The sequence below is a fragment of the Coturnix japonica genome, chromosome 8, assembly GCF_054131305.1.
Source record: "Coturnix japonica strain WE chromosome 8, WE-NBRP24, whole genome shotgun sequence".
Lineage (NCBI taxonomy): Eukaryota > Metazoa > Chordata > Aves > Galliformes > Phasianidae > Coturnix > Coturnix japonica.
Window position 1 is genome coordinate 11,664,725 of NC_140670.1, and position 24,968 is coordinate 11,689,692.

General features: G+C 39.4%; 1 protein-coding gene across 3 annotated transcripts in view; it reads left to right on the forward strand.

Moving 5' to 3' along the window:
• Positions 1–24,968, forward strand: part of ZCCHC24 (zinc finger CCHC-type containing 24) — a 99,301-nt gene that overhangs the window by 55,169 nt on the left and 19,164 nt on the right. Inside the window, exon 3 of one of the 3 annotated variants that reach the window (XR_014948571.1) lies at positions 21,632–21,737. The exons of the other annotated variants lie outside the window; for them this stretch is intronic. The gene's annotated coding sequence lies outside the window, so the exon portion shown is untranslated. The remainder of the gene's footprint in view (positions 1–21,631; positions 21,738–24,968) is intronic. 3 annotated transcript variants of the gene reach the window in all.

Consider the following 24,968-nt stretch of genomic DNA (forward strand, 5'->3'; position numbering starts at 1 on the left):
CAAAAAAATGTTTATATAGATGAATAAGAAAAATGTACTTAGTGAGAAATTATTTCATCTTTCTCAAGCCACCATGCTTATCCTAGATCTCCTTCAAGCCACATTTTACAAACCATAAATGCAATGTTATTAAAAAATAGGAGTAAAAGAGCAGTCAGTTTTTACAGTAAGGAAAAAAGTCTGCCTGGAAAAAAACACACCAGGTTGATTCAAAACTTGTACACTGTAGTGCCAGCTTGGCAGCTGTTGAAAGTGTAATGTTTTCCATATTCCACTAAGCTTTAACACAGCATGTTAGATATTCATACTAGCTTGGCAAAGACCAGAAGCCCCAAGAGTACTGATTTCTGACAAGCTTTCCAGACTCTTATTCAGGTGCCTGAAAAAGCAAAAGGTACAAAGAACTTGGTGACATACTCCTCACGTAGTACCTAAAAGTCAATCAAAATTGCAGTACTTCTGTATAGAGGACTGCAGCAAAGAACAATTTCCAGCTATGCAGTTATTCTCTAAGACAGAAAACTAGGGAGTCAAGGAATGCTGAAACTGATGGAGTCTCTCTGCAGGGCTGTAAGCCTTTCAGTCTTTAAGTTTTCATTTGACAGCAAATCATTTTGATTGTGTTTGCATCTTTCAAGTTAGAAGGCAATGCATGGAAACATAAAGATTTTAGCTCAGCATCTGACAGGCACATTATTCACCAGCTCCACCCAAAACAAGAAACATGCACTGTTCAGTCACTTGTGATGTTTCCAACAGAACTGAATTACAGGATAGCACTTCCACTTGGTTAGCACATCATACACGACTGCTTGTCAGCTGGGCTCTGTCTTAATAGTTGTCCCAGACTACACTTCAGAAAAGCAAGGGCAGAAAGAGGTTTGCAAAAGGTTGCTCCTCTGGCCCAGGGCACCCCAGGGCAGCAAGTCTCTGGCAGTGGTCAGAGCACCCTGTGGCAGTACTCGTTGCCCCATGTCTTGCTTTGGTACCCCCTCTGGCAGCCACTGCTGGTCCAGTAAAACAACATCTTGACTCAGAATGCCCTGACAGGTTCTGTTAACAGGTTCCATTCAGGACATGATACAGACACTAGGTAATCCCAATCCTAATACTTTTTTACAACTGTGGAGAGAGAAATAAGCTTGCAGTTCATTTATTGCATCTTATTTGGAAATAAATGGAGGAAAAGTGGGAAAGAAGAAGGTTAGTGCCATACCTCATTGCACTAGTATGCAAAAGGGAGGTGTACTGCTTAAGCATGCAGCTTGCCCTGATCTAACCACAGAGCTGGAAAGGACCACAACTCTCTGACAGAATCAGACAGTTAATGTTTTTATCATGTCAGCAAACAGTTAGAGGTGTAAACTTACTTGTCATGTGCCTCAGCCTATTTGTCAGTGGAATTTACAAAGCGTGAGCACTGAGGTTTCCATCAGCACAGCCCTTTGTTTGTCTTGCAAAATGACTAAGAAAATAGACATACCCCTGGTGGCATTTGCCAAAGTGTCTTACATATTGGAAGTCCTGATTATAATATCTGCTGAGAAATAGTATTCTTTGAGTATTTTTTATTTCAGTGCCACCAGAATTCAGCTCCACTGTGCTGTTATTAACACATGCAGTAGGAGAAAGGAAAGATAAATTCTCTCTACTGTAGGTATTACAGAAAGAAACACAGTAGTTTCTGTTATAGAGATTCTCCACTTCTAACAATAAAATCTACAAAGTGCGTGTGAGAAACAAGCAAATACTCTTCTCTGAACAAAGTATTTGTATTAGCCTTATATCCAGAGAATAACAAATCAAAAAGGAAAGAGATGGAAGGTCCATTTCAGTATGTTCAGAAAACAGGATGGAGAATAAGAAAGCATGCTGTGCAATATCACACCTTAAGCCCAGAACATCAGGTCTCAGTATCTTTAGTTTTCATGAAAGGTTCTATGGAAGAGTTTGGATAAGCAGAAGATGGCAGTATCAAGGAGACTGAAAGCTGCCCACAGATTTTGCCTTCACTTTTGAACAGAAAGGTGTTTTGAACAATTATTTGGTTGGAATGTTAACTTACTGCTGAATCTAGAATCAAGCTTTTATACTGTTTCTATGTAAAGGACTAGTTTTGATAAGGTCATGTGTTAGCAAGGTAGACTCTACACAAAGCCTACCTTAAAGGAGTTGTTTTCCCGCAAAGACACTCCTTCCCATACCCTTACCATCCCTTTCAGGGGGATACAAACACTGCAGCAAATGCACAGCTATAGCAAATATCCTAAGGTCCTTTGTTACTATAAAAGAAGAGGTATGACCTGATACTGCTAACACATCCTGTCCTTGGACCTCATCTTTCTGGGAGATGAAAATTAATTACCAGGAGGGCGCTCTTCATAGTTTAACATTCCCTTGGTCTTTTCTGTGCTCTGGCTTTGCTGATGAAAGTATCTGCTGCTCTCTTGGCCTTGCTCCTCACTTCTCTTCCCTAATTTCAGTGGTTCTGATGTTCGGAAAGGCTTTGTAGAATTTTGTAAATTTCTTACAGCCGTGCCAAAGCAAATTTGAACTCACAACTTTCTGAGGCTTTCCCATCATTGCTAACACTCTCTTGGTGATGTGCCTGTTGTGAAGGTTTTGCTGGGGTTTTCTAATCATTTCTGTACATCCTCAGTGTTGCAGCTAAATGAGCTCAGGATGCCAAGGGAAAAAAATATGTCGACATTGCTATCCCTTGGTTGATTGCATTACTGAGCTGTTTACGTACAAAAAGAGAAACAGAGAGGGAAGAATGGGAAAGAAAAAGCATGTGCATATGTATTTGAGAGAGCAGGGAAACTGTAAATTAAGGCAAACTTAGTGAAAAGAAGTGCTGTCTCTTTAAAAATAAAAAGAAAAAAATACCCTCAATGTTTTCTTTAGTCTTTTTCATTCTTTGGCAGCATCCCAGAGATTTCACTGTCCTTATCTCCAGCATCTGGAAACCATCAGGGTAAACAATAGAGTGCTAGGAACTGGAACCCCTGCCTCAGCTCCCGTGGGACTTCGCTCTAGAGAACATGAGAACACAAACCATTGGACACCATGTGGTCAATTACTTCAAACTAACAAATCTGTGTGCCTTCCTATTTTCTGTTTTCCTTGGCACTACATGACCCTTTCACAATGGAACCCAGCTGTTGAAAAAGCCAGACGTTTCTTTTTTAACCTCTTGCTTACTTTTAGGCTTGCTTTCCATGGTAATCTTAGGGTTGGCATGTACCCTAGGTAAAAGCATCCCTCTTATTAAACCCCTGGCTAGCTGTAATGTTTGCCTGTATTAGTCAGCAGAGAGGCTTGAGAGTATTAACTTAACAGGATCATGCTGTAACAAGGACTCCACAGGTGGTCCTGTATTTGCTGGGTTTCCTGATGTAGCGTGCCAGCACTTAAAGCAGATAGAACAGGACAGCTTTATAGCCTGCCTGTTTTGTGCAATCAACAATTGCACGTGTGATTATGACCTACTTTTTAAAAACTTGTTTCTAGTGCAGGTGCTGTATTGGCAACTGCAAGGAATTAAAGTCATCTCAAAACTAAAGGCTGTCTAGGGGCCTGCTTCTTCTAGCAATGTGGAATCAACTTTGCTCTGGATTAACCATGCAAGTTCCAGTATGAAGATGATGCTCCCAGGCTGGCAGGTCCTTGTTCTTCCTAGACTTTGTTTCAAAAGACAATTCTTGAGCTGTGTGAATTTGTCCTGTGTTACAAACTACACACAAGCCAAGACTCCTACACTACATTTAAATACATCCTATTACTCTATTTTACTTTCATTAACATCTTCCAGTGGGTGGTGATACTGACCAAAATTGTTGAAAGAGAAATTCAGGGCTTTGCTTTCACATCACTGTTAATTTTGTTGAATATCCTTAGTGCATACTGACAATATGAGGGAAATGCTCCAAACTGAAGTAAAACAACTGACACATTCCATGTATAAACAATGATACACATTCCTAGACAGCCAGTTTTATTTCCAGGAAAAAATAGGGATGCATGAATGTAATGCTACAGCTAGAAAATGGAAATAAAACAGGGAGCTGCCACATAGTTTGGTCCTTCTAGATATCCATGCAGTCAGACAAGTGGCACTAGCATGAGTCTGGCACTCCAATTTTTTCAGTTTTGTCTCCAAACAAGCAATGGTTTAACTGCTGAGCAAAACCTGCCCAGTTTTATCAGTTTGAAAAGGCTAGCACTAGCATGGTCAAGAGGGCAAAGAGGCTCACACTGCAGACTGTATTGTCCCAGTCTGCATCCCAGTGTGAAGAGGCTGTTGTGCAGACTGGCACAACTTGATCCCAGACGATGACTGGCAAGGCCTCACCAACTGCACAGGAGACTCTTACTGGGGTTAGTGAGAAATTAGTAGAAATTTCAACTTAGGACCCTGCTGAGGCTCAAAGACAATCCAACTAATACAAGCAAAATGTTAGAAAATTATAGTAAAATACATGCATATCTGCTCTGAGCTGCAGACATCAACCATAATCATCAAAGATGACAACATCAAACTTAGAAGGCAAATAAACAAGGAGATCACTTAGGCAGGCAGAATGAATAGAACAGTTTACAGTGTTACCTGCAAGCTGCTGAAATGCATGCTGTTGAGCCTAAGACTAATGAAATGGATAACTGCAATTGGTGAGATGCAGGGAATGTATTGCATACAATTGTATTGTATACTTGTATTTCTTATAAGAAATATGAGGATGAATCATTAAATGGGTTTGCTGGAGGAACTCCTACTGCAAGATCTAGGCATTAAGACATTCTGTGGCCAGTAGTAAAAACATGTTTTAAAAATCCCAGATCTGGCCTCTAGCTTCACAATAATACTAGGGAAGCTTTATTGTCTTTTTTTGCCAGATGTTGATACCAAATGTCTGCAGAATTGATTAGGCTGACACTGAGAAGGCGGAAGCAGATGTAGGGGCTGGTTAAGACAATGCAGTAGCAACTTAAGCAGCGTGGTACATACCTGTATCTTTTAATATTTATTAAAAGATTGGTTATTTGTGCAGCCTAAATTCAAATCAATCTACCGTTTCCCTGTGTGAAAATCTTGGGACAATTTCTTGTCTGGCTGACATATATTCACATAAGCATGGGTAAAAATACAGTTCTTTGCAGGAATGCATAGCTCATGGCAAGAAATATACATCTTAGAAGAGCTAAGGGAGTCTACTTAGCTAACTGAAGCAGTCTCAGCACAGCCTGGATACAAGCCAGGACACAAATGAAACCACTGTGTAATGGCACTGATGGATTACCTCCTTCTGGCAATGAAGAGAGAACACATCCATTCTCTTCATCCCGCACCTCTTTAGTATTTGACACTGCTGGCCATGAGATACAGCTGTTGCACCAAGGAAAGGTAGCAGGCAACCAGAGTGACATGTTAAAATACCTTTCCGAACAGAAACAGCGTTTCCCTTCTCTGGTTCATTTTTGTCACCCCACAAGAATTAGTATCTGTATGGTCACACTTACTAGGTTGGACAGTTGCATTTAAATGTCAGCAATCTGCATATGTGACACACAACACTAGCTAGTTTTTACTGCCTGCAACTGCATCACTACCACAGTGAGCCCACGTTCAGCACAGTGAATTGAATTCATGGATGAAAAACAGCTGCTTGAAGCTGAAATAGAGCAAAAGCTGATTCTGGCAACTGAAGAAGAGTTTTGGGAAAAGTTTTAGGACTAATGCAATCTCAACAACAGTCAAACTTAGTTGCTTATATGACCATTACAGGATTACTCCCAGAGACTAACATGTCATAATTATCAAGCAGTGCTTTTCTTCCTCTCTCCAAAATGCTGTGGTTCGGCCACTATTTGCAGATCATCAAACCTTTGCTCATATCCTCCTCACCTCTTTACTCATCACTATCAGGTATAGAGTGCAATACTGTATACCTGAATAGAATTCCTCCATCTTTCAGGAAGGCTGTGCTATTTCAAGAATAGCACAATGAGTGTCCCTAGAAATTCAAGAGTGAGATTGTCTTCTACATCCCTCCACAAAACAGATGGTACGGGATGGATCACAGACAAGATCCCAAAGATACTTCCATTGAGTGCTTGGAGCATTCTGAATGTCTTTTGAGTATTTGGTCCACCAGGTCCTCATCTTTAAGCTTTTCCATGAACTGCACTGTGTTACCTAATAGTGCCTACAGTTACACTATGAAGTTAACCAACAGTCTCAGTAGCACTTATCCTTGAGGGCAGAAACTGGTTTTAAGAGGGAGGACCAGGAGACAGGGAGGTAGAAGGGGATCCTAAATCTAGGATTAAAGGTGCTCAGGAATTAAGGATGACCACAAACATCAACATGTACAAGGCATGTACATTCTGCGCTTGTCTTCAAGTAAATGCATGGAGAAGTACGTATATTCACAATATACTTAAAAATGAAAAATCCTATCTAAAACAAAATTTCCACTGAAGAAGTGTGGAAGAAATTGTTAAAAGATAATAGGTCGTAACATACTGTGCGAAAGTGCTTTGGTCCTAATGCTGAGAAAACAGAATTGATAGAATGTTTTCTCCCAGTTTTTGTATATATGTTGGACGTATAACTTCTTACCAGCCTTTAATCATCACTTACTGGAGAACACTTCAGCTCCTGTGGTCTTTTAATATATATTAGTGATATGATCAGTAAGGGTTAATGTCAGCCTTTGATCCCTGTTTGGAGCAACTTCTTTTTTAATCAGTCATGAATACTGCTGTGCTTTTTTTTTTTTTTTTTTTTTTTTAATTTGATGTTGTAAGAGAGATAAAAAAGCAAAATTTCAAGTTCCCTGCAGGTTATTATTACAAACAAAGCTATAATCTACACTCATTTTAGGTCTGAAATTCAGAAGAATCCAAAGTCAGTGTGCAAAATTTTCCCTTCTACTAAAACTTCTACACTCATCTGGGATCTTCTGTTCAATGTTAAATGGAACTACTAAATCATTAATTGAAAACAGTTTACTGGTGCAATTTTGAGTTCAAGAAACATTTGCAAGTCTGCACAGTCAAATTTCTAAGAGTTTTTCTTTAATTGTTATGGTTTGTGTGTCTGTTTCTACAATAGTTTTAAAAAATAGGTCTGTAAGCTGCATTTCCTGCAACTACTTACAGAGCAGTCCTACATATCACCACTTATGACAGATCACATGGACTATAAAGTTATAATTCTGCCTCATGGGGCTGAGTTATTACTAAACACTGAGCCCCGCAGAGAGAAGTCTGTTTATCATAATGTAGCTAGAAGGAGCAAAAAGTCAGGGTGGAGAGGTGTAACTGTAGAAAAAAGTGTTGTGTAGTGATAGCACACAGAACACTGTTGTTTTTCTGTGGAGAATGATGACTAACATTTTACACTTGTACATTCTTTTCTTTTGAAATCTTTAAACATCAAGATCCTGAAGAATCAAAGAATAGCAGGAGTTGGAAGTAACCTCAAGAGATCATCGAGTCCAACACCTCTGCTAGAACATGTACCCAATAATAGGTCACAAAAGTAGTCATTCAGACAGGTCTTGAATATCTCCATAGAAGGAGACTCCACAGCCTCTCTAGGCAACCTGTTCCAGTGCTTCGTCACTCTTCCACCAAGAAAAGTTCCACAAAGAAGTTCTTCTGCATGTTTAAATGGAATTTCCTATGTTAAAGATTTAGGCCATTACTCCTTGTTTTGTTGCTGCTCTCCACAAAGAAGAGTCTGGCCTCATCCATTTGTCTCCCACCTCCATTTAGATATTTACAAACACTCATCAGATCTCCCCTCAGCCTCCTTTTCCCTGGGCTGAACAGACCCATGTTACTCAGCCTTTCCTTACAGGGGAGATGCTCCAGACCCTGTCTTTCTTGAACTAGGGAGCTCAGAAGAAAGAAGAAAAATAAGTAAGGAAGAACACGAATGTCATAGCAAGGAAAAAAAAGGAAGAGTAGAAAATTCTGTTAATTAATTACTAATAAGTGTGGACTATCTGATGGCATTTTACCTCATTCACTCTTCTGTTTTTTTGAAAGAAAGCTGATTGAGAAAGACATGTATAGGCAAGGTTGAAAGCACTGATTGTACCACTCTCATTGTTCCACGAAGAGGTGATAGGGCACCCAATTCATACCTATCAGCAATTTGGACTTTCTCTCCCTCAGTATAAAACACATTAACTTTTATATTTTCATTCATTTGGCTAAATTTCCATTGTCTACATTATTTTTTCAATTATACACTGACACATTGTTTGCATTGCAGACCTTCAGAATATTCCTTCTGAAATCAGATTCTTAGCAGAAAATGCAGTGTGTGCAGGAAGAACCACAGAAACAAAGGAGTAGGAGAAATTATATGTAATAAAGGAGAAAGCAGTGTTCAGGTCACTGTTTTGCTAGTCAGAGACCAGGATTTAGCTGGTGAGACCTGAATGACCTTCTCTTAACCTGGGTTTAGCTAGCATCTGGGCTGCTTTGATTTCTGTAACACATTTACATGACCAAGAGTTTGGAGTTCAGAAAGCAAATGTGGTTAGGGAAGTTGATCTTCACACTGGCCACTTTCCTCCTATTATGTGCCTTCCCATGGTACTGCGCAGTACAGGAATTTCAGGGACACCTCAGAAAGTCCATGCAGGTGGGGTGCTCAATGCTTCTGCAAACTACCTTGTTTTCAGTAGACAAGTCTGTTCAGCTGTCACCATTTAAGAGAGTGAATATATACTTTGCTTGTGGGAATATCAATATCTACCCGAATGGCAAGAAGATAATTATCATATTCAAATCACTGCAATACTCTGTGTTCCAAGGTTTTTTATTTATTTTGTTAAACATGTTTGTGAAGAGTTACTCTCTATTTCCTGGACAGAAAAAAAGTAATTCCCCACCCTTTATTTACATGCCCTTTTTCTGGCAAGGTCCAGCTCTTCCCTTTTGTCCTTCCTATCCACCAGAGCACACAGCAATGACCTCTCCCCAGCTGTGGGTGCACTGCGCTCCCCACCCTCCCAGCCCTGCTCCCGCCAGCTGTTCCACGCACGACTCAGGCGCTGCTGGCTGCAGCCCAGGCATCTTTAGCACTGCTTCCAGGGGACATTTGGAACTGCTCTCTAAAAACCTCTTGCTGCCTGGCAAGAGATCCATGTGCCACTTCAATTCAGTTCTTTGTTAATCCATATCAGAGGGCATTACTTTTTGCTTTTAGTTAAACAGCCATACTATAACTCACTTTAGCTGACCTAATTACTTGAGGAGGGGAAAGGGCTGGGGGTGCAAATCCTAAACTGGCCCCACACACTTCAGCAGTTCTGTCTGAAAGCAACGTCGTCTTCAAGCTTACAAAACTGGCTTTGCTTAACAGCACCGCTTCACGTTTTCAGCACTTTCCATTATACAGTGTTGAATACATCCTTCAAAGTCCCCCAAGAGTTTCCAGTAAATATGATCAAAGATACCATTTTCCACAGAAGCATACTATGCAAAATGCTGCAAAATTATGCATACATTGTCTGGAATAGACCACACAGCTTTTCTAACAGTCCTCAAGGCCTACCATGGCCCTCAGCCACCTGAGCAAAACCTGTACATACCTGTACCCTGAGCAGCATGTCTCCTGTTGCCTGCAAACCAACAGCATCAGGGAAACAGCACCCACTCCTGCATCAGGTGCGCATACCCAGTGATGCAACAGGACCTGCAGCCTCATCAGACGTATCTGCAAGTTATCCCAGTGACGGTTGTGGGTATCAGACATCAGCTCTCCTAGCCTTCCATCTTCTGCTGCCTTACACACCAATCATGATAACATCCAGCATGCTGAGCCCTTCTGCACCCACCACTTCAAAATACCAACAAATTATTTTGAATACCTTCTTCTCTTTGATTAAAGACCTGTTAAATACACATCCATCAACACACCCAGATGGCTGCAAATAGTTGCAGCTTTTCCACGGACACACATCGATTGTGGCATTAGAAACAACTCTGTTGTTTGAAGGCACCATGAAACAAGGCAGCTCAGTTTAAATTTGGAGATCAAACAAAGGCATAAAACATTTCTGCAGCTGTTCTCCTGCCCTGGAATTTGTTGCGCATATCTCCTTTTTCAGAACATTTATTTGTTTCACGGTGCCTTCAAAAACATATTGTCATCAGAACCTTCTTGCCAAGTACCACTCCAAGCTGGTTATTCACCACTGCCCCTTTCCCAAGTAAAACAGAGCACTTCTAAAACTCTTCTCACAGTTATTGGCTGCAAGTTACATGCTCACTTTTTCAGGCCAATCTGTGAGGTAATCAGCTGATCTCAATTTCCTCTATATGGAGCAATGAAACATCTGTTTCATAAGAGAACTGAAGATAGACCTTGTGTGGTTACAGCTTTCTTGCATCAAGGTTTTTTGTTTGTTTGTTTTTGGTGTTTTGTTTTTGTTTTTTTTGTTTTTTTTCTTTTTCTTTTCCTTAACCCACTTCTGGTTTGCCCAGTTTAGTCATAAAGGATACCTAATTTGGCAATAATGTCAGGGTGGAACAGATATAAATTAACTAGGGGACAATCTTGGCTTCAAAACTCATTTACATAAATGTTTGTGTTAGTTCTTTTGGACTTCCCTACCTACTCCTACTTACAGAAAATACATGCTTTAAGCTTTACATGTTTATGTAATAGAACAGTGTGTTAAATAACCTGGAAAAACAATAAGACAGGCACAATAAGTTCCACCTACTCTCAGTTAACACACGTTGGCCCTCGGATGCTGAATAAGCTATTGGATCATAAACTTAAAGAGAACAACAAGCATTCACTGTGCTTAGTTGCCCTGGGGTGTTTTCACATATCTGCAGTAAGGAAAATGTTATGGCTTTATTATCAATGACAGCAAATGAAGTAAACTCTGTAGGCTGTTCTTAAACATTTAAACTTCTCAGAAGTTTTAATGCACTGATACTTGCTATTCCCACAGTGATTTCACCTATTTCACAATAACTGAAGCACAGAAAAAGCAAGGAATTAATGCAACATATATAGACTTGCAGCTATTCTCATATGATAACACTGGGCAGCTCCCATTCCCTTCCCTCTCTTCTATAAGAATACTGTTTTCAATATGTAATTTTTTGGGAACAAAAATCCAATAAGTGAAAGGGAAGGAAACACTGCTGATAGTTGGAGAAGCTGTTGGGAGCACACAGAGCTACATCTCTGACTGATGCACACATCTGAGTGCAGGGTAGTTGGGTACTGATGCTCCACTTCCCTGCTGTTCTGCCATTTACAACCAATATGCAAATCCATGCATTTTTCTTACATCTCTTTCTTTCATAAAATATTTTTCCACTTTAATCCACTCTTTCTATTGACTTCTCTACAAGATTATGTTCATAGTCTTTAAACTCTCTGTCCATACACTCTAAAGAGTCCTCCTTATTCATTCTTAATTCATTTTGAAGCAAAAAGAAAATATCTGTTCCACTGTTCTACATGCAGCATGGTGATAAAGGACACCCAGAGTGGGAAGAGATTTTCAATGACTTCTTTCTTTGCCTGTTGCTGAGCACATAACTTCAGTTCATGCTGTTTAAATTTAAGTCCTGTTAGATAATTTAGGAGTCAGGCACTTAACTAGATGCTTTAGAGGAGTGAAGACAATCCCAACTCCCTTTCTACTGTGTATGCAGATAAGATGGAGGCAGCCTTTCCTGTTTATATCCGGACTTAATGCTCAGAACAGTCCTTAAAAAGAAGCAGGTGAAGGGCAATCTCTCTGAAGATTTCTTGCATATGTTTCTCCAAATGCATCCTGGCAAATTGAAAAGGGTAAAATGGAATGTGCTGCTCACAGGCCAGTCTGGCAGCTGTAGAACCTCGTTCTACAATGAAAACACTCTCCATGACTATCAGAAGAGATTAACAGTAAACATCCTTCACACATTTCTTCCATTTATTTTCAAGAAGGAACTGGTATTGCTTAGAATAGAGTTTCTCCTCTAACTTTGGTTATGTCAACCTATAAGTGGTCACCTGAGCCACAATCCCCAGTTTCGAGTCTTCTCTGTTGATTTTCATTTGCTCTCAAAATTATATGAAGCTATTTAAGTAAAGTTTCTCTCAGGATCTACCCAGCAATTGTGCCGTATCCAACTGAGTTGAACCATGAACCATGTTAAGGAAAACTCCCTATGCTTGCAGAATGAATTGTGCACATTATGTTGAGTGTAAACAGTATACTCTTCCTCTTGCTGTTTGTGCATGGAAGCTAAATGTGTGATGAAAATGTTCTTATCTTTCTATATCCTTTTCTTATTGCTTTTAATCTTTTATATTTACAGTAACTATGAATTATGATAATGCTGTCTCAGTTTCTCAAAACTGATTCAAATCTCATTGTGATTAACACAATAGTTATTAGAAACAGCTTATCTTCCCAAAGATCATAGATACTGCATATACGTCAGTGCTTTGTTTTGTTTTTTAGGTACACGATTTCTTATTATGAAGAGCTGGCAAAATGCAAAGCACAAATTGGCACTGCTCTTAATCCTAGAGGTAGCTGCATTTTCATATCAATAAATTTACTCTGTAGAATTTGCTGAGTGCTTTGGAATTGGACCAAGTAGGAAACAGCACAGGCTGTTAATAATGGCCTACAAAACACATTTAACTTTCCTTTAAAACACAGCACCTCTGCAGCAAGACTTGACAGCACTTCGACACAGACTCATTAGAGTACAATGCAAAGACAAAAATGAAACTATTAAGCCTTCCCAGGTCTTCACTGCAGCAGTATTCATGACACAAATACCTCAGGGTTAACTGTCCCTGCACACTGTGCTGCTTACTGTGTTTTTTAAGTGAGCTCAATGCTCACATTCAGCTTGTAGGTAACACAATGTTTATAAAAATCATTGGATCTATTTTCAATAATGTGGAATATTCTTAAAAATGCTCTGCTACCTTCAGCTATCTATTTACATTCATCAAGTGCCAAAGTGCCAGTGCTACGAGAAGTCTGCTGTAAAACAGGGCTAGAATTCTTCTTTAGGCATTAAGTTTACATATTTGTTTCCAGGGCAATTTCTATTGTTCCTCACTATCCCACAGCACTTATTAGGATGTTCAGAAAGAACAGACTTTCCTTACTTTATCTTGAGACCTCTCAGCGATACTGTTAGAGCTGAAGCTGTCCCTCACTACCAGCACTACCAGCATTGCTCAGTGTTGGTCAGGAGAATCAAGTCTCTGATATTAGAATAACTGCATATATGTATAAACAAGCACATAGGTAAAATCCCTTTCTTAGTGGTTGAATTCTGCAAAGCATGAAGGAACACACTGAACAGCAGGGCTCTATGATTAAAGATGCAGCTAAAAAACAAAATCCACAAAATAAAACCTGAGTTTGCCCTGTGACCCTAGATGAAGACAGCCAGGACAAGGCAGTCTGTCTCCCACCCAGTCAAACCTCAAGACAAATGGAGCTCCAGTGGAGTTCAAAGTTTGACAGAACTATTTCTTTCCCCTTGAAGGGTTTTTCCTGACCCCCTTTAGCCTGTCTCCTGGCTAAATGAATGCTCTCATTGTTCCCATCAACTTGACAAATACCAGTGTTACGGAATAATGAGAAAGGAGATTATTCTGGCCAAAGCTGGCCAGGAGACAGTGCAGAAAGGGAGGCTGCATGATGAGATTGCTTGTGCCTTGACGGCCACTGAGGAAATCAAATACAAGACCCGTGTGTATGGAGATGTGTGGCCTACCCCGCCAAGTCCTTGTACCATGGCACACCTGTCAGCCTGACTGCTTCTTCCTGAGCTCTTTCCCTTGTGTCCCAGAGCACAAAAGGACAGCTGCACTGGGGATCATGGAGCGAGGAACCCGCATGCTGGCTCATCCCAAGGCACCGGAAAGGGGCACTTGCTTCTGCTTTTGTCGCATTTTAAAATCAAGGGTTTGTTTCAAGTCTGTGAAAAATAATGAGCCTCTCTTTGCTAGACACACACTGAACTGAATGTCCCACTACAGTGCCCAGAGAGGATAAAATTAACTGGTCCTTGGAAAGACTGGGAAAAATAAATAAATCGAGGGACTAGAAAACATTTGTGGCTGTGCCAGTCTCTGTGCAAACATCTGAATCGGAGACTTACCAAAACAGCACAGCTTTCATGACACTCCTTGGCTGGGGAAGAAAACACCCTTAGATTCAGAGACCTTATAGTAGGACAGGTGGGATGCACTTGTTGCTATTCCTCTTCTATTTTTGTCATTCCATAATGTTTTAGGTTTTTTTTTTTTCCTTTCTATCATTAACTGCTAAAATAATTTTATGTAACAAAGAGGAATACCTTAATGTGGAAAATAATAATAATAATAATAATAATACTAGTAATGTTTCTCACTGCCTTTGAATTTTTCTTCCCCTCCAAGATCTTCTCCCTCTGTTTTAAGGCTGGCATTTCACTATGGGGTGAAATAAAGGGGAAAATGAAGCAAAAAGGAGAAAGAATTGTCTGCCACCCCTCCACACATCTTCATCCCACCTCTCCTATGGCCTTCCAAGACAAATACTACGGCAAGCATTTTATACCAGATTCCTCTTGCACAATACCCTTTCAAAAATGAATAGTTTCTTAGACTTAAGCTAACAATAGAGAGAGACAGTACCAAGTACAGATGTTTTGCAGTGGACTGTTTACTGCCTGTGTTGGGAAGACTACTTTACACTTCAGAGAATTTGAAGATAGCCTTGGTAACAGACACGTTCTCATGAAAGTACCGATCACAGGACAAAGCCTTGTCACACATTCTGTGCCCTACAGTCCTTTGGTGGATCCTCTCCTTTCATAAGGTTTTTATTAGAGCATGTATTAATCCTTTTTATTGTTTGATAATGAGCTTTTCACTTCACTTGCCTATGGGTATTAAAACTGTCTGCCCTGACAAAAGTAGTCTGAAAAGGGCAGTGTGGAGAATCTTTAAAATAGAACTAGCACCTTAGGAAAAAAACACTCCCAGAACATGAAGGGAAGCAGAACACTACAACTGTCCTTCACATGTGCTTTCTGGCACATTTTGTTCACTACTAAAAGATATACTCAGTGCTGCAATGCATACTTTTTTTTTTTTTCCTTGAAAAAATTGTATTTACTTGCTAGGAGCTATGGTGAGGTTTGCTTCTGGATCTGAAAGGATGAGAAGTTCCTGAAAGTTATAGCTGTCAAGATCTGGAATATGGGGAAAGTCTAGCCCAAAAGTCACCCCTTTAGGACTTGGTATGGTCTCAGAACAATTTTTAACTTCCTGATGACACAAATTGTGCTCCAGTAACGAATTTGTTTTGAATAGTGCTATCTTTCCTTTTTCCTTCTGCTAATCTGCTATCTAAAGGCACTGCTGAACTGTAGAAGCGAGTCTAAAGGGAGGGAGGAAACAGATCAGGAATAACAGAGACACACCAAATCCACTTTCTTCCAAAGACATTACTCTGCGCAGTTAGCAACAAGCCAACCACAGTAAATCAGCATCAATTAGGTTTACTTCCCCATGCCTGAATTGGTCAAAACATAAAATATAGTGGAGTACTTACTGGGGCTAGAACTATGCACAAGGAAGTATAGATTTTAAACTAGAATGCGTAGTGAATTCTCACTCTTATTGATGTTGTTTGCTTTAAATAAGGATGAAGAGTAAAAAGATACTGTAGTCAGGGACCCTGTTCATTTTTCTTGACCAAAATAATGACCTTTCTTTTTCCTCCACTATGAAGCACTTGCATGGAGATAGAAACAAAGATCAGCTCTTACTTTTAAGTATCATATTCTAAGGACATAAGAATTTCAAATAAGTACGTTCTGCTGCTGGTCACCAACGTTCTCAATAACAACAAAAAAATAACTAATTTATTGTCATCTTATGGATAGCAATGGGGGGAGGTACATTCTGTGCATGCATGGTGAAATAACTTGTGCTACTCCTAACCAGCTTTACTTCTGACAAATGTTACTTGTAGAACAAAAGAGCATCTGTGTAGAGAGTGACACCACAATTCTACATTAACTTCTGAGGAGAAAGTGTAATTATTTTGAAGGATCCATTCACCTCCCTTCCCATCTCCTGTTGCTGTTTGAGGTCTGTGGATGTCAAAGAAGTATGGATCCACCAGTTGTCCTCAGGCTACTCCCCTATTTTGGCTCAGCTGCCCATTAACCAGTTGCTAGCAACACATCTGGGGCATAACCAACATCACTGCCAACACTAGAGTGATTCAGCATTAGATCCTTATGATAACAACTTCTCTGTACTCAGACAGGAAAGCAGTGACTTTCAGGAAGTGAGATTTTAGACACTCATGATAAGGAAATGCTGTTCATGAGTGTCAGACAATAAAACATTTAAATATAGGAAAGAAGCTGTTTGAGGCCAGAGTAGAAATACAAGGTTGCAAAAGGTAGAATAGTTCTGCTTTTTAAAGAAGTTATAAGAAAATGGCTAGTGAATATAAAAAAGCATAACAGAAATTTCATCTCCTTGTATTAAAGGAAATAGGGATGAAAACCTTATCATTTACTGTTTTGTTACACTATTCTGACTACCTTCTGGTTAGAACTACTTTTCCAAATGAAGTATTAAAGGCAGCAGTTATCAGCTGGAACTACATTCAGAATACTAACAGTATACATATTGATTTTGGGCCATTCTTCCTCAATTCCAAGGTTTCTCATATTTATGCATGTGACCAAGTCAGATATTGCAGAAGGAAGTGATTTCCCCAGCTCCTGTTCATAAAACTTTTACTAAAATGCTCACAGCTCATGTACCACCAGAGAAGAGGTTTACGCTAGACATAAAAAGGAACTCTTTCTCTCAGAGAGTGGTCATGTCCTGAAATGGCTGCCCAGGGTAATAAAGTCGCTGTCCCTGGCAGTGTTCAAGAGGCATCTGGATGAGGAGCTACAAGATCTGTTTTAGTGGTTTGTTGTAGCTATGGAAATGGGAGGATGGTTGGACTGGATGATCTTGTCGGTCCTTTTCAAACTTGTGATTCTATGAAATCTACTAGCATCAGCTATGACCATCACAGAATGGTTAACAATGCTTATCAACAGTCAGTGCAGTTTGGTAATTATTTTGTTTTGATGATTCAAGCTAGTTTTGCATATAGTGGAAAAATCATCAAAGGAGCACAGTGGAAAAAGCAAACGCAACTGCAGAAACAAGATGGATTGGGAAGGGTGGAAGAAATGAAGAGATGCAGATGTGTATGGTATAATTACAATCTTCACACCAAAGAATGTTGCCCATTGGATCATCTAAAGCATAGGTGTATATGCCTGTAAGCTTTCTCTGAAAAACATTATGATTGAAACTGAGGCTTATCCAATTCCTTCAAGTTAGAATCATAGAATTACCCAGGCTGGAAAGGATCTTGAAGATCATCAAGTCCAACCGCAGCCTAAGCATAGAACCCTAACTCTAAAAACCCTCTGCTAAATCATATCCCTGAGCACCACATCCAAATGGCTCTTTAACATTCTTAAATGGCTCTTAAAAGTTAGGGTAAATATGCACAAGTAAGGACTTCTTTCCAGGCAGCTGCATGTGTGCAGAATCCAAAGCAAATGAGGAAGCAAGTGAGGCTCCCAAGTGGTGCCATACACACGAAGTAGATCCAGTAGCTGGGATTTGTGGGATCTTGAGGCATACAGGCTTCCACACAGACTCTGCAGGCAGAAGAGATGGGTTGCTAAGACTACATTCTGTGCAACGTGCTCAAGTAATAGGGCAAAATATTTCTAGAGGAAAGACATTGCAACAACAGAGAGAAGTCTATTTCACATTATTTATAAAGCACGATAAATAATTATGCAGTTTAGATATCAGCAGCTGAAACCTTGTTTCACATTTGGGCATGCATAGTCTTTTTCCAGAGTCAAGAAGTATGCTGTAATTTAAAGCAGGCCAACAGATTCAACTTGTGTTTCTGCATGTCATCTTAGGGATGACAGCATGGTGGGGAGGGAAGGTGGAGGGAAGGGGGCTGAGGTGGAGAAAGGGAGGGTGGTTGCTCATCTGGTCTTTATTTCCTTTCCCTGTTTCTTAACATTTCAAGCAAAAGGCCCATTCCAGCTACAAGCAATGACACTCTTGCTATGGTATTTCAAGCTGGGGAAGGACAGGCCACAGTCAGCTCAGCAAGTTAGTGTCCTGCAAGCCTCTGCTGCACTATTTTAGGGTGAGGAGGTTAGATGTGGTGCAGACCATTGTTTTTATTGCAACAGGAAGATTTCTAAAAATGTTACATATTTTAACTTTTGCATGAAGAATTTCCTAGCTAGAAATCCTTGTAGTAACTTGCCTTAACTTCTGCCATGTAGTTACTGTTTACTCATAAAAGTGATGCATCAGAGGAGATGTTGCATGCAGTTAACAGAAAATATCATTTCTAACTATATTAACCAAGCTGGTTGTAAGGAAAACAAAATAGATGAAAGAGAAAACATCTGTTGAGCAGAACTTTAAAAAAAAAAAAAAAGGCTCAGGATATGAGGTCAGGTTCAGTTGTAACAGGCCTATGTCAGTCTTTGCTCTAAACCCAAACTGAGACTAGTGTAACTCAGATTTCTGTTCACTGTTGTAGCAAAAAACATTAATTATACTCGCACAGCATGAACTATGCTAGTACTGTCCGTACTCTAGATGAAGAATTGAAACACAAAGATCAAGTTACTTGTCTGCAAACTTGCAGAGAGCCTATAGTCAAGCCAGAAATTAAACCCAGGCTTACAGAGGCCCAGGCTTGCGCCTTAACCACAAGATTGCATTCTTTTCCTCATGACTCTAGCTCTCCCACTGGATTTTTCTTACTTTATCTACGCCCACTCTTATGTAGGTGCAGAGCATGCCATGCACCAGGTCCCAAATCCTTCAGGATTTGCTGGGTAGTTAAAAAGAGTCTGTCCCTTTCAGAGCAGTAGGAAGGAAGAAGGCAGAGTTCTTCTAGAAACATCCTTTCCACTGAAACTTGTTCTTATCATCTTAACAATATTTCCTCTGCTTTCCAAGAGTTGTTTTGAAGAGATAAAAATTTTACAGGAGCAAAAGCATTTCTAATTCAGACTTAAAAAATTTCCATTATTGTTATGATTCGTACGCATATGAAGGGTATGAGAAAAGACAAGAGTGTTATCAGTCCAGAGGGCACAACAAGTTGTGTAAAGACAAACCATGGCAAAGTAAGCAGCTTCCTGAGTGGTAAAAATACTAATCTCATTTTACAGTGCATTGTTCAAGAGCACTGAATTAAAATATTCTCTACTTCTCTTTCTCCTCTCTGTCCCATGTATTCTCCCAGTGTAAAACCTTCCCCTGCGTATCCCAGCCCAGTCTACAGGGAGCAGAGCGCTCATTCTTCTGCCACTGCCCAGGACAGCGATTATTCATGAAATTGAATAGGAACTTCATACACTTATTTAAAATTTCTCTACAGGATATTTTAGTATCTGTCATATCAGATTCACCTTTGTGGGCTATGAATTTGTTAGAAGTAAAACAGGTAATGTTTTTGGATGATACAGGATGATACTGGACAAAGAAGTTCATGTTATTTTTAGATTTATGAATAATGGCAAAGCTTCTGGTTGAAATAAATTCATTATTTACTGTAACTCCATAATGTATTGTAATTAACTTCATCTGAGTTCTACAAATCATTCTGCCTCAGAGGAAAAAAGCAGTCATCTCTCCTAACATCCCTGGAGATCAGCTAACTTTGTTTCTAATGAACCAGCAAAAGGTTGCAGTTTTCCAAGATGAGGTTACCTCTCAGAATCTCTGTGGTATTAAAGCCCCTCCCAAGTACTTTGCAGACCAACAGAGGAAAGCCACAACGCTACCAGATTCGCAAAATAAAGGCACCCAAAGAAATGGATAGTCACACAGCAATATTTTACAGTCATAACAGCAGAGGAAACTGCCTCTCATCAGTACCTACAGTTCTCTTAACTACTAAAACAGGTCCTTCTCTACTCCCCTGTTTAAATTCACACTAAAGCTACATTAAGCCACTCTAGTATAAGATTAGGCTACATTACTTCATAAAGAATAAGGACGAAACATGTTTGCCAAGGAACTAAACAGCAGAGTTGCCAAGTCTGCAGTTATGAGTCCTGCACAGCTTTCACTCATAGTAAAGGTTGCATTCATTCTGCAAGTAGTTTTACATGAAAAAGTCTCATTCTCAGATGAAGTATGAAACAGGAAGTAGCTGAACATGGTCACAACATAACTAGGAAAATGCCCTTGTTCAGATCCTGTTTTGAAAATTTTCTTCTACCAAGTAGTAGCACACTAACCTAGACTCAACAAAGTCTGCTCACCCATTGTTTTTAGCTAGACAATATCACTACAAGGTCTAAAGGAGAGCTACAGCTTCATTGCACTGGCATAATCCAGTCCAAATATTCTCTTCAGGCAAAGGCTTTACATAAGAACACCTCAGAACACTTATGAAGCATAAAACACCCTCATTTTGAACAGGGCTTCAAAAGCACCTACCATAAATAAAAATGAAATTACCTTAGTGACATCTGTCTTCCTCTCTGTTTTGCCTCACGAAGGATCCCACAACCTATAAGGAGAGGCAAAATGGCTACTATAGCTACACCATTGCTTTTTTTAAGGACAGAAGGTAGTCAGCTTATCATTAGAACAGTGCCCCAGCTGTGCCACATTAGCCTTGGGAGAAATCCAAAACCCACATGAAACTATCCAAGGTGGATCAATTAAACAGCTTCTACATGAACAAAGGAATAAGTCCTGGCCTTTGCTTAAAAAAAAAGTTAAATCTGATAATTGCAAGGGTGTGACTCTTACTGCTCCAAAACTCTGATTTCAACTACTGAAAAAAAATGCTAACATATTTAACATAGTATGTTAGCAGAGGAAAAGGGGAGGGAGGAAGTGAGGAGCAGGAGGGTATTGCTGTTGTATGTTTTCAAGCAACAGAGGAAGAGGGACAAAAGAGTCCACACATCAGGAAACTATTAAAATGAATACATTCCTAGTTTCTTCATAATTAATTCAACATGGCCAATTTTGTATCAGAAAAGGGGAAAGAGAGATTTCAACCACTTCCTTTTATCTCAGGCTGTTTGGAAGAATACAGTCTTGTAACACTGAGAAGAAGCACCTCATTGCATCCCAGCATGCGAGTACAATTTTAACTCTTCCACATGCCTGATTTGATATGCAAATTTCATTTTCTATATGACATACAAAAATTATAAAGCAGAGACTCAGGCAATACTGATTTCCATTTTCTAGCCTCAGCCCTTTAAAAATTCTTTTTATTTCATTGATACATTCAAGAAAAACTACTTTTCACCAAAGCTGACACCATACCCTAAGAGAATTCTTTCCAGTATGTTTGCTTCCTCGTGTATGTTAACATTTGGTTCACATTTTGACTGTTATCTTCATACACATAAGATCCAGAGATCTACTTTTTCCCTATTCTTGAAATTCTAGGATCTGAGTTAGTTATGCAGTAATTTCAATAGTAGATTCACTAAGCAGCTATTTACATGCTCAAGTAATTCCACTGTTTTCTAGGTCCCAAAGGAACTAATATATTAAAGCTGTGGTTGGTTGCAAGTACAGATAGTCAGTTTGGGAGATCTTCCACAGCCATTCAACAAGCGAAGAGTAACATGCACAGGTAAAATAAGTCCTGGAGGTACAATTAACAGTGATTATTATTTGCAGCCTTCCTCGGTGGAAGACTGGTGCAGGGTTAGCTGAGATCCACAGCTCTTAAACTTTACCAAATGCACTGAACATGTCATAGTTGCCTGTTGCTCTGGTTTTAATACATGACATAGCTGAGTTTGAAATTCTAAAGCATATAAAATCCATGTGAATGTTTAGCAAAAGAAATTCTGTAGTTACTTAGAATTATGAATGCAGTGGGAGATTTAGTTTTTAAGATTCCACAAAGAGGATTCATCTACACATAAAATTTATGTGTAGTAACTATAAATCCTGCAGTTCTATTAAAAAGATTGCACAAGAGTATTGCATTGTTTTCATAGTATGTTACAGAAGCACTTATATATGCTCCAGCACCATATGTAGTACAAGGGCTGCTCCAAAGATAATGCCTCCTATTTTATGATGTTGACCCACAGTATCAGAGGGAGATTCTGGTGATATGGTAGTAGAGGCTGAACCTCCTCACCAACATTCCACTACATTTCGTTGCCGTGTGACAAATGGCATCAGAAAAGCAGTCAGAGAATGGCATCTGACATGGAAGTGTGTATGAAGCAAAGGTGTGTCATCGAATTCCTCCATGTGAAAAAAAAAAAAAAAGGCACCTATTGACATTCATTGATGCTTGCTGAATAATGGATGTGAGTACAGCAAAGTGGTGGGTGGTGCATTTCAGCATTGGTGACAGTGGGTCACCTCCGCTGGTGCATAATTTTCTGAGCGTAGCGTGGAGGATGTTGTTCATTTCTGGCAAAAACACATAGCTAATGATGGTAACTATGCTGAAAACCAGTGTTTTGTAGCTGAGAATTTGTTCTATCAAAAGTGTTGTCGTGCTCTTTGTATCTGTTGTAGTTTCTGTGAAAATAAGTAGGAGGCATTACTTCCAGAGCAGCCTACATAGAAAGTGATCATACAGTGTCACAAAAAATACAGAAAGTTGGGGAACTGCAAAATATCCTCTCCATGCCATAAAGGAAGTACTGAGGCACATGCTGATTACATGAACTGAAATCCACAGTATCATCTGTTCTGTATGTATATGATCATTCAGTGTTTGGTAATTGACAGATCAGATAAGTATCAGTTGGCAGTTCTGCAGGTATTGTGCTTCAAACTGACTTAAATAAAAGAGTATTATGCATCTTTAGCCCAAGGATGGTTCCAATAATCAGCTCAATTAGGCATTTTGTAACAGAAGAAAGAATTTGTCTAAAAGCATGGCTAGTATTCTGAAAAAAATGCATAACAGGATTTTGATTTAAATGTTTGCCAGTCTGGCTTCTTGGATTTTTAAACGCTGATTAGCATGTCCATGAAAACCAGGCCTATTGCTTTAATCATCATTGTGTATGTTATTAGTAACAAGTATTGCCAAATATTACCCTTGAATTGTCATTGTGGGAATGAGATCAGAACTGGTGATATATTGACAACACTGATTTTCCAAAGCTACCAGAAGACACCACATACTCACGTACTAAAATGACAAACATAAAATTGGTCTCATGCCATTTCAAAATATACATGTAAAAAGTTTATCAAAACAGCTTGAATAATATATTTTAAAATGTTTTCCCCAACATGTAAGGCTTAGCAAATGAAAATGTTTGTAGTAGGATACTTGTTCAAGTCAAATAAGAATGAATGTTATTTTTGTCTGCATGCTGTACAAACTTGTGTCTCTTAATGCTCTATTCCTGGGGAACTGCACTTCATTCTAAACACTACCCTGACAGAAAGACACTGATTTCATGGAATAACATCCTAGAAAAAAACATCATTAATGAAGAGGGAATATTGCCAGAAAAGATGACCAAAATAGCTTAATATGTCTCTCTCAGCTGGCAGACACTCTGTCTGGAGAGGAGAAGGTGTTAGGGATGTGATGAGCCTAAATGATTCTAGGTGTACCAGAACCAAAAAAACAGAGGACTGAGATTATGCTTAAAAGAGATACTGGTATGCAGATGAAATAAAGTAGAAACATGAGTATACACAGTAAGCTGTGAAAACATTTTCAACAAAGGTGACGGAATAGACTACTAACAAGAGCACAGCATTTGGTGACCCTTGGAGCAGCAAACAGGCAGACACATAGCCTAAACAGTCTGCTCCCCTTTCTAATTTTGTGTTTCTTTTGGGCTCAGGCATCAGCAGCTCACCATCCCCTCTTCCCCAGCTCAGCACACTGGCAGTGAGCAGGGAGGAGACAGTAAGCATACTGCCTTAGAGAAGGAATGGCAAAAAATCCTACTAATTTTATCAGATGATGACTGTAATTGTTTTATTATAAAGAACCTCAGTACAAAGCTACCTCCCATCTTGATTGGATCTTAAGAGCAGTACTGATGTGCATGCAAGAGATTTCAGATTAGTGATAATAACAGGTGAATTCTGACTGCAGCAAAGGATGAGCCCATTTCTATGAATGCAGTGGTATAAATAACTGATTATGCCAGTGATGGCAGGAGCTATATAACAGCCTCCCAGTCACAATATGATATAGTAACAGGCCTTGTGTCAAACCCCTAGGAAAATCCTAGGCAAAATACATACTAACCTCATTTGTTAGATTATACAAACAAGTTTGCAAGTTTATTTTTCAGTCATGTATTTTATTTGTCATAAGTCCTTAGCTTGGATATCTGTTATTTCTAGAAACTCCATAAAAGCTATTCTTTCATTAATTAAATAGAAGCTTTTAATAGTAATGCTGTAATGAAGAGTTCCCCTTTAACCTGCCAGTTCTCATCATATCAATAACGTCCAAATTATACCAGGAACAAGAAGGTTGAAACAAAGAATTAATTTGGTTTCTGTATCACCCAAATCCTTTTCCCATATTGTACATACTAATTAAAGATGTAGCTACAATAATTAAATACCTCAGAAGTCTCCAGTGCCACACATCAGCAATATTATGCACCAACAAAATGGATTATAGAGCAGCTATATTACAACTCATTTCCTAAACTCACAGCCTCTGCATCAGTCCAGGTTTCATCCTGAATTTATTCATTAGATAGATTCATTTTGTGTCACTTTGGCATTACTTCTGCTGAAGACTTCCATAGGTAATCAAGCATATCTTCATTACCTACACAGCCCACACAAAGATGAGTAAGGTCAGAGTACTGAAGCAACTTTTTCAGTGCTCTACAAAAGCAGAGGGCCA